This window comes from Haliotis rubra, unplaced genomic scaffold, assembly GCF_003918875.1.
Source record: "Haliotis rubra isolate DU_JTF1 unplaced genomic scaffold, ASM391887v1 Scf1389, whole genome shotgun sequence".
NCBI classification, from domain to species: Eukaryota; Metazoa; Mollusca; class Gastropoda; order Lepetellida; family Haliotidae; genus Haliotis; species Haliotis rubra.
This window is the reverse complement of record NW_025765324.1, coordinates 184404-199535: the sequence shown is the minus strand read 5'-3', so window position 1 is coordinate 199535 and position 15132 is coordinate 184404. Positions and strand designations below refer to the sequence as shown.

General features: G+C 43.8%; 1 pseudogene; it reads right to left on the bottom strand.

The window, feature by feature from the left end:
- Positions 1–1522: 1522 nt before the first annotated feature.
- Positions 1523–4985, bottom strand: LOC124268524 (annotated as a pseudogene).
- Between the last annotated feature and the right edge of the window lie 10147 nt (positions 4986–15132).

The following is a 15132-nucleotide window of genomic DNA, read 5'->3' as shown; positions in this document are numbered from 1 at the left end:
TTGCAAAATAGGGGCCACTAACTGCTTAGGGGCCCATAGTAAGCTTGTTTGGGGATGAGAACTTTAACTGAACCTTTCACTCAGCATTATCAGCAGCATGAGTATTATGTGTGATGGCGTGTTACTGAATACACCCTACCATTATAAATAATAGATCACCACTCTTTTGCAGTGTCATGATATGTGTACATGAACCTGTATATTTTTTGAAGTATTTCATAAGAAATATTCTCTGAAAAGTATAGACCAAGCAACATACCAATCTCTTATATACTCTCTCACAAATGGCATAACACAAATAGCCCAATCCCAAAACAAGCTTGAATTGTTATACATACATACCCATCAAGAATGGATGTAACATCATTAAAAAATAATTATGACATAATTTAATTTTCTTTTATTCCCGTTCTTTTTAAAAACTATTTACTGCGTATTATTACATAAAACACTGCAAAAATGGCCAGGCTTTACCGATGTTTAGATACAACTTACTATATTTTTTACACATATTAGCATAATTATTCAACTATAAATCAAATCAATACCATTCACATCGCTATATTTTCTGGTTCTATTTGTGGGCATACACATATATTGTTAAAAATGGAATAATTGGCTATATTTTAGAATATCAACATGGATATTGCCCAAGAAAGTCATATTTTCAAGTTGAGGCAGTAACCATTTCTGGGAATGAATGAATCATCATGAATAAAAATGAATGAAAAACACCTGACACCTAAATTCAGCATCCACAACCAGGAACATTGGAATTGGTGGCTCTACTTGCATTTTAAGCTAGTAGAGTAATTACAGTAAAGTGTATGAAAATGAATTCTATTTGGTTTCAGTTTCAGTTTCCTACATTTTCTGCAGCTGCTATGTTTAGCTATTATGGCGGACATCGACTATGGGCTGCCATTGGCATTTTTACTGCGATCAGTAGTTAAAAATAAAGGACGCGAGTTGTGCAGCTGATTTTGATCTTAATAATTGTTTGTCGATTAAATGCATAGTTGACAGTAAGGCGTATAATTCTCCATATTAGTTATCCACAGTTCTGGTGCGTTATCCCAGTTCTGGTGCAACACATATGTCACATGATCATAATGAATGATGGAGATTGTCTCAAAGTCCAGAATTAATTTTTTTACCTATTATGGTTAATTGGCCTTTTGTGTTATCATTTATCATAACTATTTACATTGAAATAACAACATTGAAAACGTTAATCATACAAATATTGTCACCTGTCCTTTAATCCTGACCAATGTGATAACACAATTACAGTCCTTGCCCTGTATATCACCAAAACTGCATGCACAAAAGAATATTTAAGGTTCTAATGTTACACAGATAAAGTAAAGCTTGATTTCACTGGCACAGTCCTTGAACAACATGAATCATTAAGTGGCTTTACTTTCACAAACTACAAGTTTGAGTGAACCTGTTCACAGGGAATCTAAAAATATTGTGGGAACTGTGGATAGTGTATAAGTTTCATTCCCTTATTTTACAGTCAGTTTTCCTCCACTTCATCATCATCAGGCAGAAAAGACAACTCCCTTTTCAGGCGGTCCACATTAGTCTGGATGCTGTTTCTCATCTGTTGCGTTGAAGGAAAATGGGGACTGACTAATTCCTTGAAACCTTTCAGTTGCCTACCAGGAGTAACTTTCCATGGGTTACTGGCCTGCAGGACAGACAGTATCTCCTTGATGTCATCCGAAGATGATCTCTGTCTGTGACTTGTGTGATAGTCAGCAGATTTTGTCATTGAGACAACGTTATCATTGATGCTTTCAACAACTGGAGCAACTTTGGATATCTTAACAATTGACCTCTCTGTCTTGTTGGCTCCAAGACCTTTTATCAGACCTTTTAACACCAGGACCTGATTTTCCTTTTGCATATCCAGCTGCTTTGTTGTGGCCATGTCTGCCAGTGGGATTCACAAATGATGCAGCACGTACTCTCATAGCCATCGCTGGGAGGACAGCATGATCTCAGTTTTCAGAATATAGTCAATACACTCCGACATGTATTTTGACAGAGCTGAGTGTGAGTAGAAATATGGTATCATGAACTTCAGAGTGATGTTGTTCAAGTACATGTTGCCTTCTGAGATAGCATCTTGAAGAACAAGGGATGACAAAATTACCAGTTCATGAAGTTAACCACATAGTTGTGGAGATCATCTTCCATTAACACATCTTTGTTGATAAGAACTGGGGTTGTTAACCTGGGAGGGAGCACAAATACCCCATGCTCAACTTGTTAGCCGGAGTCGCAGTAAGCACAAAAGATTCCCAGACACCAACTTCGGACTTGTATTTGGTTGTTAACCACGGAACAGTCAACTTTGTGTTAGTCTGCCCTGTGACTGTCAAGTTGCCGCGTTCCTGCTTCAGAGATTTCTAGGGGTATAAACAACACCGGTTTGAAATATGATATTATCATATAAACATGAATAAACAGTACAATTTCAAACAACATTACAGAACCTTTTTACCTTTTATTGTTGAGAAAAACAGAAAAAGAGCCTACAATTGAAACATATTGAAACTTAATGTTACCATAACTGTTATTAGCAAAACCTTTGAAATCCTTCCAGCATATTGTTTCATTGAAATACTGTATTTATGTTCTAAATGAAAATCATAACAGCACTCCATTTCATTAACTGAAATTATGAATTGTAAGGCTTGCACATAATGAAAGAAAAACACAAACCTTTTCTTGTCAATGGTGGAATGAACATGGTATCCAAAGTTGGTCCATGATTCTGTGGAACACTTCCTCCTTCTTCTTGTTGTGCCACAAATTCACCTTTGGTGGGATATCTGGGTGTTTCAATTCATCAGCTCAACTCCTTGAGTCAAACATGTGCTTGGTCAGTTGAAGAAAGTATGGCGTGCCGGCGACATCTACAAACTGTTCATGTGCCTGGAAAAAACATACATTTTAGTGTTCAGGTTCATGTCTACTGTTATAGGTGATGAAACATATACTGACTGACTGAGTGAGTTTGGTTTCACATACGCTTTTAGCAATATTCCAGCAACATCCGCAGCGGGGGACACCAGAAAATGGGCTTCACACATTGTGCCCATGTGGGGATTCAAACCGGGTCCTCATTGACGGCGAGTCAACTTTAACCATTAGGCTACCCTGCCCGATGGAAACATATAAATATAATGTACAGTTTTAGATAGTGATGAGTATACTGGGAGTAATTAGATTTAGCTTGGGTGGGGTGGGGTTATGTAACTACTAAGAGGTACAGCTTGGAGTTTGATGAATTCAGCTTTGGTCAGTTCATTGAGTGTGGCCAGCCAACTTGTGGGGCTTCGGTGACTCAATTTTCTTTGAGGACAGGACTTGTTGCCAGCTGTTTTGTACCTATGTTGTTCAACCCGTGAATACACTAACTTGCACCCATGACTGTGATAAATATGGAAAATGAGAACTAGGAAATACCCGGTATACAGAGTTTTGGAAGGATTTGAAAATGATGTTGACTATACCATATTGCTAATATGTACTGAAAATTCAGCAAATTGATAACCATCATATTGTATTATCAATAATAGTTTTTGTCTTCTATATTGCTCTTTTGTAACTATGGTCATTCTTTTGCTACAATGCTAAATTCTATGTAAGTAATCAAATAGAAATACCTTAAACCGCACTTTGACTTTCCCATTAACATTTGATGGTTGAATGACTAATTTCAAATGTCAAAGCGTCCAGCCTTGTCCATTCCTTTGTCAAGCTTGAGGAAACTTCTTGCATAATTTCTGCAAATATTTCCAAAGAAACTTTCATGAAAGTCATTGTAACATATGTTATATCTGCTATTACACTTTGTGTAATAAAGTACAGATTGTAGTACTAATGTTTGGCTGAGTGCCATCCGGGGTTCGAACCCAGACCCTCAGAGTAAGGCACCTAATCGCCAGCACACAAAGTCAGCCAACAAAAGCACCAGAATCTGTACTTTACGAAGGCAATTCAATCCCAAATATATGATACATTTAATCACTTTGTAAATGTGTATTCATAAGTCATCGAAATGTTGCATCTATACATATAAGGCACTTACACTCATTTGGCATAGTCGACATTGTTCGAAGGTTACTTTAGGAATTTAAGCACATTCAAGAACCCTCTAGGCTCAATTCACAAGTATTTGGATGTTTTTTTTTGCATTTGATTCCCACTAACCCCCATAACTTTTGGCTACTTAAGAATAAGGGCTACATACTTGTGACAATATTATCCATCACGTCAATGAAATCTTGAAGGGTGTGGAACATTTCCACAATGACTGGCTCCAGCTGATCAAATCTTGACTGCACAGTATGTGTCCCTTCCCTCAAGGCTTTGCTCATTGGAGTCTTACTCTGGTCAGTTGTTTGCCACCAACCCGAACTCGAAGTGTTTCAAGCTCTGAGCCTAAAATGAATTATTAATGTTTAGATACATATCAAAGGAAAATCATGCAACAACAACAAACTCTTATATGTAAGCTTATGATAATGAATACAAACATTAGGTAATATTTCATAGCTATATTGACAATGATTTACATAATCCCACAAATGTTATTGTTCTATATATATATATGCATAGATGCAATGATTAACCAAATCTTTAAGAAACGTGAAACATTTACCTCTGCCTGCTTTGGCATACCACTGGTTGATGTGCGTGCTTGGCGTGAAGGCATCCATTATGTCGATACAGTCCGAGTATGATGCCTCATTTTTCAAAATAATTGGCAACAAGAAAATTGATGAAGCCTTTGACATCTCGACTTGTCTATCATGTGGTACATGTGTTGGAATGAGGCTTTTCATCCAGCTGAATGAACTGACATGCTCTACCAATTTCCTTGCCAGCAAGATCTTTAAATTTTCTTTATAGTTTCTAATTTCTTCACAAGTTGGCAGGAAATCATCTGCACCCACTGATTCCATTTCTTTCTGAGGAGCTTTGTTTGACACCGTGTGAAGTATCAATCCTGTCCGCAACAAAATTAGGAAGCAAAGAAATGATAGTCTTTACTGTTGTTTGTCATTAGAACATCGTTAGATTTGTCACTCTCAGATCTAGATTGTCACCATTTAAGCTTCCCATCAAACCTGTACAAAGTAAATTACAGATCAGTTTAAACACACAATTTTTTCTTGAAGCAAATCCCTGATTATTATTATATGCTATAGCATGACAGTACAGATATTTATAACGGTTGTTGCACAACTGGTCACCTTAAATTTATACATTCACAATGTACATATTGTATTACACAGATTATTTGAACATGAACATGTGTTTCACAAAATCTTTATGCCATGGCATCTAGACCTTTGGGAAGGATTTACTGGCTTACTGCTTGATTCTACAAGTACCTACACTGAAATTAATTGTCAGTATCAAGATAACCTGAAGAAACTGCCTGTATGATGTTATCTTCACAGTGGCCTGCATAACTGTCCAGCAGCTGGTCCTTGGTCTTGTCGATAATGTCACATGGATCTTGTTCAGAACTGAGAGAAGCTGAAATATTTATCATAAGATTTAGCTTAATACTAAACTTGGTTTTGAACAACACATTTTCCAAAGAGATGAAGGAAACATTATTAAATAACACATAAATATATTGGTTAAACAATTTTTACATTATGAAAAATAAAGTTATGTATGTACACAAATATGCTTTAATAATTATGAATTTATTTACCAATACATGTCAGATACATTTTAAAAAGATCCTTACTTGATATATCAGGATACCATCTTCAGTTTAGTGGTCAGCCATGCTTGAATTTAAGCGAAGAACAGGAAACAAATGAGCGGTAACAAATACTATAAACATATCAAATCTATGGTGGTGTAAACTGTGTAACCAAACATAAGAAACAACCCTGATGACTTTATATCAAATAAACTTCATCAAGGTTATATAAAGTCTGAAAGAGTAGTATATACAATGGGGGTTCTGGATCACTTTCAACCAAAGCCTCTGCAAAAAGCCTTATTTCACAAGTAAGGCTTTGGTGGGACCTATAGCTCTTGCTACCATTACCCCTACTATGAAAAAGTTTGGGGCGATAGCGGGATCTTAGCAGCACCTCCCTAGCCTTTACCCGGGGACATGGCTGGAGTGTGTTGGTATCCTGGGATTGCATCATCAATACTGGGCTGCGTCTAGCGTGTCGCTATGACACTATGCCATGTTTACCTCGATGAAACAGTTTAATGTGAATGCGCCTATGATCTCTTTGGTGTTTGTAATAAAGGCTTGCCGGGCTTTTTTCACCCTTGTTCTATGTACTTTTTTCTCGTCCTGGCTGATAGTAGACTTACGAGACTTTGAGCGAATCTCTTGTTTCATTTTGTTATATTTTTGTGAGTTCAGATAGAATTGAGCGAAATTCCTCCTCTGAGATCTTACTGTCAGTGAGTGCAGTGGAAATCGCTCACTTACTGTGTTCAGCTTTAGCTTGCCCAGAACCCTGATCTCATCGTGGTTTCAATGCCTTACGATGAAGTCTGCGTGATGCAAACTTATCGCCAACCCTAACACCCTGCCACCCCAGCTGTTATTTCAATGCCTAGCACTCTGAGGGGTAGCCACGATGGTAGCTAACAACCCAACACCTGCTGCTCCCAGCCCCATGCTGGTTGCCATAAGGGCAGTATCAGCCCCATCCACGATATTGAAAGCTCTATGGTACTTTACATAGTGCTTCGGCGTGTCAGCCGGTCTTGCTCTAGTTGGACTTTTACATCACATAACTGTCTCAAAGCGGAACCGATCTACGGTTTCCAGGGTTTTCGCTACTTCCTCTACGACTGGGTACAGGCCCATCCTATAATATATATTACAAAGATATTTTAATTGGGTTTCATTTAACCTTCGTTAATGTACTTAAAGCTGATAATACTTAGATTAAGCGTGCCGCGTAAAAGCGGGGTCTTAGCTCTACTTCCATTAAGGAGGCGAACCCCATCAGGGCTTGCTAAAGGTCTGTTTCCGATACCTTAGTAATACTGACAGCGTTTGTTATTACACCTGGCTTCCCAATTTATGATCATATCGTCCATAATGTAAATATACGCCCCAGGCTGACGGGTTATCTCGAGATAGGCGTCTATGATGAATGTGTAGTCTCCCGACGAGAGGTAGAAGATGCTCTTGGTAAATCGTGTAATTTGATCTCTATCTTCACCTTCCCCTGGAAGTTAACATGTTACCTGTGTGGTCAACTGATATTAAGTTGATATCTACACTAGATTCGGAATGAGCGATCCTATAATTATGCGTTGTTCTTAATCTGGGAGATCTTGATATCATTTCCTTTAAAGGAGATATAAGGTGTGGTGAGGGTCATGTTGATTAACCATTCAGGCTCTTTAAAATCTGATAACGACACCCGCTATATACCGTTGTCTTTCAAGTGCAGGATGTATAAGGTGTCTTCCTCACCAGGCTGATCGAATCCTCCGTGTCCCCTAGGTCATTAAAGCGTAGTGTTGGGCGATGACTGGTCATTGCTATAATACTACTACGATATAGTTTCAACTGGTTTTCTGATAATAGTTCAGGGGTGAACTTCACCCCATGAAGTGTATGTTGTCAGGTAGGAAGATCTTGGTTAGTGATATCGTGTTTTCCACGATCCACGGTGACACCCTGCAGACTGGTGTTGGAGCCGACACCCATCCATGCGTAAACTGTGCAAGCGTGATACTGGTGTCGTTTCACCCACCCGAGTTTGACCCCCTTCACGATCTCGACATCATTCCCGATGGTTCCCCTAGGTAGACTTTGATGATCAGTGTTGAGTTAAGCGGTAGACTCTCCAGTATCCTGACCACGCCTTCAAATTCAGACACCAACTGCAATGTCGCGTTTTGTATTCCGGTTTACTTTCGATAGCATGTGGGCTGCCATACTGGCGACTGGGCTGATGGCTCGCTTCGTCTCTGAGTCGGGGCGTAAAGCCCGCGAGCAGGGTTCCGTTGTTAGCGACTTTGTTTAGGTGGTTGTCTTTGTTATCCGTGAACACGTAGGGGAGCGAGCCTAATATTGAGAAACCAGTCGTCTTTATCTGGTAACAACACCCACTTGTCATCTTCGGTGAAGAAGGCAGTATATGGCTTGTTTGGGGCGACGGTAGTGCTCTCAACATCGTCTAAGTCGAACAGTTTGCCACCCGAGCGATGGGTATATTATCCATTTATCATCCCGGTGGTGACTAGGGTGTACTTAGTGTTGACTACGGCTCTTGTGGTATCTACTATATCACCTAGGGCTCCACGGAGGGGACTTCAACAGCGTTTGTAAATGTTGTTTTTCAGTTGTAAAGGCGTACAATTTACCATCTACTCGGGGCGTCGAATCCGCGTGTGTCCCGAGGTCGGAGATCCCCACATTGGCGCATTTTTCACCCGGGCCCTTATGCGCTGGTCATTTTATGTGAAGCGTTAAGCTGAGGTATCCTATATTGGCCGGGATTATGATTTATATCTAACACCGATATTATCAGCTCAGGTATGTTGCCCTGAGTCAACCTCTTATACTGCAGCGGTGAAAGCGACTCAGTTCTACCGTCGTTGTATTTCTCTGTTTTCACGGTGCGGCTCTCAGTATAGTGGAAGGGTGACCCCTTGAATGTTATGCGTTGTGCTCACTTGGCTGAGATGAATGTACAGCTCTCCGATGCAGTACTAGGTCGGGTAACCGTGCCTGTGGCGGTTGTTGTTGGTTTTATCTCGTCAGGTGACATACCGAGTGTCCTAAAGCCAATGGCGGCCGAGCCTCAAGGAGTTTCTTCCGTTGTTGATTAACACCACTGTGCCGTTTAGAGTCGTTCATCTTGAGTTAGGCTCCCAGGGGTTTGAAGACCTGCGTCCATAAAACGCGAGCTGCGCTGTAGTAGCCGTCAGTTATCTGGCTGCGAGCTCCACTGACGAACAGCTTATTGTTGCTGGCGTTGATGTTAGTCCATTCGCGGTAGGTAGGTGATATCGCCCAGAGTCGCGACTTCGAGTTGACCCGGCGTATTATCGATCGCGTCGTCAGCTGAGCGGCCTCGCCGCTCGTTATTCCTGGAAGTGTTATGTACATGTTAGAGTATATATGCTCATTATATAATAGTTTTAAAATGTACTCCCCTGGAGTGTTTTACCCTAAACTGGATATAGATTTCCCCACATGAAGATCGTGGTGCGAGCTGATGGGATGTATTTCAGCGCCCAGCTTTTAGATGTGTTCAGCTTGTATAAATTTTTCGGTGACTAGCGCTAAGGTAGTTCATGCTTGGTTCAACAACCCGATGCAGTTCTGGCAGAATCAACTCAACTTCGCCCGTGTAGTGCGCTACAGCGGGGTGTGGTGTGACATTAACCGACACTTTCGTGGACGCTGAGTCAGTCTGTGTTCCTGTTCCACGTGTACTACCAGGTCAGGCGTATCCTTAAAGAAATCAGCTCCGGTCCCACAGGACAGCGCATGGAGCGCAGTAAACAACAAGTCACGATAAGCGGGCCCTACGACGTATTTACAGCGAATTCGAACTAAACCGCGAGAGCGGATTGGCGTTTGCGGGGACCGAACCGCGGGTTGGGTATCCCCATCGTTCACAACATGCACCTCGTGGATGCCAGCGAAAGTTGAAGAATGGGGATACAAATCGATATCATCACCTCACAACGAGCGAGTGGGATGACCGTTACATGGCTTTTCGACAACAGTAAGGATTACGAGTCTGGAGGTTCGAGCAGGGGCAGCGGATGACTGGAAAAGTTCATGCTGGACACGTCGAAAAGGGTTTACTTTCGTGCGGTGTAATCAGGTTGAGCGACTTCGATTCGAGCGTGCGTGTGAAGGCTGTTGGGTGCGCGCCCAGGCATAAGCAGCGTTCCAGTATTATCGGTAAAGGGGACTGCTACGGCGGCTCAGAAACAGTTAGTTATCAGCGTAGAGGGGATGCTATCAATGCTCCAGTTGATCTCCCGAGTGCCATCAAAGCGTTACCAAGGCGTGTTGGAATATGCCAGGTCGAAAGTTAGACTTCGTGTTGGCGTGGGGTTGTACATGGCTCCGAGTGATATGCAATTGAGAGTAAAAAGTGGTGGGCTACAACAACGAAATAGTTGTAGCCACAGCGGACCAAAAGTTGGGCGTCAACCTCGATGTCAGCGTCCCCGTCCCACCACCACCCGCGACCCGTGTAGCGGGTATAGTGGCGCCACCCTGGAGCCTAGGGTGCAACCAACACACCCACAGCCCCAGCCTGCAGCGTCAATCAGCAGCACATCGACCGTAAAACAGCCCTGGTGGTTGGTGGGGTAGCTTTGGGACTTATTTCTTAGCCCATTACACCAGTTTTGACTGAGCCGACAATGGCTGGCAGGTTTTAGCCAGGCGGGCAGTTTTAGCCAGAGCGCCCAGCAGCCGCGAGACGATGCTACCCAGGATGCCGGGTAGGGCTTGACAGCCTTACCAGCCAGTTTAGCCAGGGCTTCCCCTAGGGATTTCAGGTGTTTTATCCCACTCTTTGACCCCACCTGTGGGTGTTGGTGTTGAGTGCGAAGTGGGGCTACCCCTGTCAATGACACCACCAGGGTTGATATGATGAAGCCCAATGCAGTCAGAATGCTGGCGATGGTGATGCCTTGCTCGGAACAGGATCGAATCCTGTCAGCTAAGCGTGGTGTCTTCATTTAGGACTCGATCGATGGTTTCCGGTACTCTACTGATCTGTGATCGGGCTGTGATCGGTTAGAGGAAGCGGATTCCAACCCGAGTCCGTCTCTCGTCTTCAAGTTTTTATTCTCTCCTCGATCACGACGTTTCATATCACCATCGCCCGGTGAGTTTTATTTTCACCATGAAGCGATGTGCTCATCGATTTCATTAAGTTTCCCCATGTTGTTCCACGAGTTCTCCGGCGTACATGTTTCAAAGGCTTCGTCTAGGCCTGGAAATTTGAGACCGGCAAGGGTTTGTCATGATACGCGTGGTCAATATTTTCTCGATACTGTCCGGCGTTTCTTTGCTTGCGTTGGGGTATATCACCTTCATCGCCTTTGGGTCTGGCTGCTTGCAGATCTTGGGCGACCTTCGGGGAAGCTTTGACCGTCGCGCCCGTAATCTATGAAGCCTAGTTCATCCGCGGATCAGCTGACCCCCACCAGGGCGACTGGTAAGTGTTGACAAAGCATATGGCTTCCCATCTTTTTTTATGATATCGACCCCTGGGTGAGCCTTCAATCGCTAGCGTGCCCTTCTTATCGGCGGTAAACTTGGCATAGTCCCTCCCCAGCGGCTTGATGTAGTCTCTATTTTCAACTTTCGTTGTATTAATGCGTTGACAGCAGGCTGTACAAGTTCAGTACTTAAGGGGGTAGTGAATGTGGTGTCATCCTCGAATGCCTGGGCACTATCATCCCACATATCATCCATAGGTATGTACTCTGCCATTATTTAGTATTAAAACTTATATATTTCATTTATATAACAATATGCGGTAGAAAACTAGATCCTTTCAGAAGGTCGAGAGAGCCTCTAGGCGTCAGAGCGATCGCCAGTCGGTGACCATTACCAACAATCCCAGCAAGATAGACCAGAACCAAAGCGCTGCTGGTTAGATTTCCAAACTTGGCGAGAATGACCTCATTGTACCAGGCCGCGGTTAGACTGGCGTTCAACCTCGCGTTGGCCTCCACCAGCGACAAGCGTGAAGCTAGTGCGGAGCGTAGAGTCGAGCCATCATCAAAAAACCACCATCAAGATCAGCGGTAGCGAGGTGCTGAGCATCGGCGACAGCGGCGTGTTTTCACTGCTACGGGGATCTCTGGAAGCGAGGAGAACGTGTCAATGGCGTGTACCAGGGTATCAACAAATCGACCGGTTTAGCATTGGGTATAACCGGCGCCAAGACCAGCTAGACAAGCTATGGAAGCGGTGAAAAGGCCATCGCCCAAAGCGTATAGGGAACGGTTCTGCGTGCCGCTCGACTTGAGTTGCTCCGCGAGACGCAGCGCCGTTTACCAGGCAGCTGGGTGATAGAAGCTTGAATCTGACTAACGTTTAACGACTACAGCAAAGTAGTGCGTCGCCAAGCGGCGATGAGGCCAGTTACGCCATAGATAACATCTCTCTGGAGTTTGACATGGTCACTAGCCGGAGCTGGCCAGGCAGGTTGAAGCCAGTACTCTGGGAAGATGGCCATCCTGTACGATCGCATACTGAGGCATAGATCAGTCGATGCGAGATAAAGCGACACTGTGTGGAATATCAACCTGAGCGTGCCAAGCCGATCGATGAAAGGCATCCTGGTAGATGCCCAGTGGAGGATTACGAGCCGTTCGGAGGGACAGCGAAGTTTTTCAACCCGATTGAAAAGGTGGAAGTGACCATAGAGCGTGCCCAACCAGCTGTTCAGTCATGGTATGAGGGCATACCAGCAGTGGGATGAGATAAATAAGCTACCAGCCAAACAACACCACATAACCAAGACCTGGACCTATCCTCCGTGAAGATCGGTGAATACCTGACCACCAAATTGCGGCCCTATGGTTGGACATGCGATCCACGGATGACGATAAACTGCATGGTAGCGGTCGCCCGCGCCAGATAACGGCAGCGAGGGATAACCATCAGATTACCAAGAAGGCTCAACCCGCTGGCAAGTTGAAATTATATCTATGCGTTATTATGGACGCAACTTAATATAGACAATGGGAGATTACGTGCAAAGCCATCTACTGATTTACTCCAGCGACCCACACTGCGCCATAGTGTGTGGGCAGACTGGCTGTGGGAAGACCGTTTTCGTGTTGGATATGTTGGAGGGTACTACAGGGATGTGTTCGACCACATCGTTATCATGTGCCCTACTCTGAGCATGAATAAAGCATTACGGAAAGACCTTGGGTGATGCCGGACCGGACGTACACAGAGTCGACCGGGACCACGTCTGCAGGACTGGTTGAAAGCTTACCATATGAAATTTAAAGGAGTCGGCGTTGTTCATACTGGATGACTGCAGCTAATGCGTGAGATAACAAAAAGAGACATGCTATCGTACCTGGCCTTCTCCGGCCGGCATGCAAATCACAGCGTCTGGGTGCTAACGCAGAAGTTCAACTCGGTGTTGAAAGACCTCAGGGAGCAGACGCGATGGGTGGCCTTATTTCACTGCAAGGACAGGGATTCGTTCGAAGAGTGTTTGAGAGAGAACGATGTGATGAGCAAATTAGAACGGGAAACGGGTGAAGAAACAGCTCGCTGAAACTAAACACGCTAAGCTCGTGCTCAAGACCGACCAACCAGTAGCCTATAGGGTGTTTTAGCTTAGCAATGCTTAGCAAAGCTTACCAAATGCTTAGCAAAGCTTAGTAAATGCTTAGCAAATGCTTAGCAAATGCTAAGCAATGCTTAGCAATGCTTAGTATAAATACTTAGCATTTAGTTATAGCTATGGTATTTGAAGTGTTTGTCGTGTGCAACTTAACCTTCATTTCTCTGTGTTTCGCCTATATCGTATATTATATAGTTAAAACTAAATCTTACTTGTTACATTATAAGATGGAGTGTGATGAACTGCTCGAACAATTGTTGGTACCCCAATCACCACAGGTGGACGATGATAAGCGAGAGAAACTGGTGGCGTTGGCTGTTGGCGGCAAAGCCAAACATTACTTTGGGGAGTACACTCCAGATAAAATTCACAAAATGTCAGCCGAAGAAATTGATAAGCTATACGCTAGATACGAGTCCCGGCTCAGAGCAGAGATGACAAAGACAATAGGATCGGCTATGACCCAGATATACACTGGTATTGCGTCATACTTCCTTCCCATCCCCCAGGAACGCCGGCTTTACCTGTGGGAAGACCTCGAGAAAGACCCTTTTATCGAACACGCCTTGAGCTCTATTAGCTGCGAGCTGTACCACAAATATGGTATGTTGTTAGCCCCGGTGATGGCGGCGATTATCACGGCAAAGCATTGTCAATTTGAGAGGAAAAATAATAATAATAGTATAGATGGATGCTGCACAGGAGGAGATGGGGGAAACCCCCAAGGAGGAGACCCCACCCCAGACCCCTTCAGAGGGGATCCCACAACTGGGGGAGACCCCAAAGTTGGGGGAACCCCAACTGGAGGTGACCCCTCCCGAGGTGACCCCTACAGTAACCAGGCAGAAGAATCCTAAGAGAGTAGCTGCCGGTAAAAAACGGTGGTGTAACCAACATAAAATTATCAGGGTGACTCACCCGACCCGACTCTTGTTGGCTGTAGGCGTAACTGCTGCCGTGGTTATCTCGTGGTTATATACACGACACAGGAATCCCAAGGATTCCGGGGAGGGAACCCCTCACAGGGATTCCGGGGAGCCCCCACAATTAGAGGTCAACCCACATATCATGTTATAATTTAATATTTTATATCATATACATAATGTCTGAGGGGAAAACGTTCGTCAACGACGCATACCACGCCACAGTGGTCGCCAGTCTAGCTGTAGGATACGCTCGGTTGACCAAAATGGTGCTTAAACAACCAACTATCAAGCTAGATTTCAACCTGCAGGATATGGGTATGCTTATAATGAACCTTGGTATGGCGATGGCTACAAAAGACATCCTAGTAAAACAAGGGATACTACCTGAAAATATTATGAAGTAAATATAGGATGGCTACGATTGCCATGATGGTTGGTGGGGCGTTAGTAAATGCCCTAGCATTTTCCGGAGTAATTTCCTCTTCTCCCGAAACTACGAGAGTCACACGCGGCTGAAATACAGGAAGAAAGAAAGCGCATAATCTCGCTATTGAGAAATTACAGGCCGCACAATCCGAAAGTATCGCTAAAAACGCCTCCAGAGGATCGATTACATTAACGAACAACTCAGGCGTGAAAACCATGCCGTTCAAACATTCCACGCATGTCGGCGCAGGCAGCGAGAGAATACTTCTTATTAACAGGTAAAAGGCTGCAACCGCTCAATAAACCCACACTCGCTCAGTACTACCATGCCATCCAAGGGGCAAATGGACCGTGAACTGGTATTCATAGCGCTGGGTATAGCAGCGACTGCGTTGGTT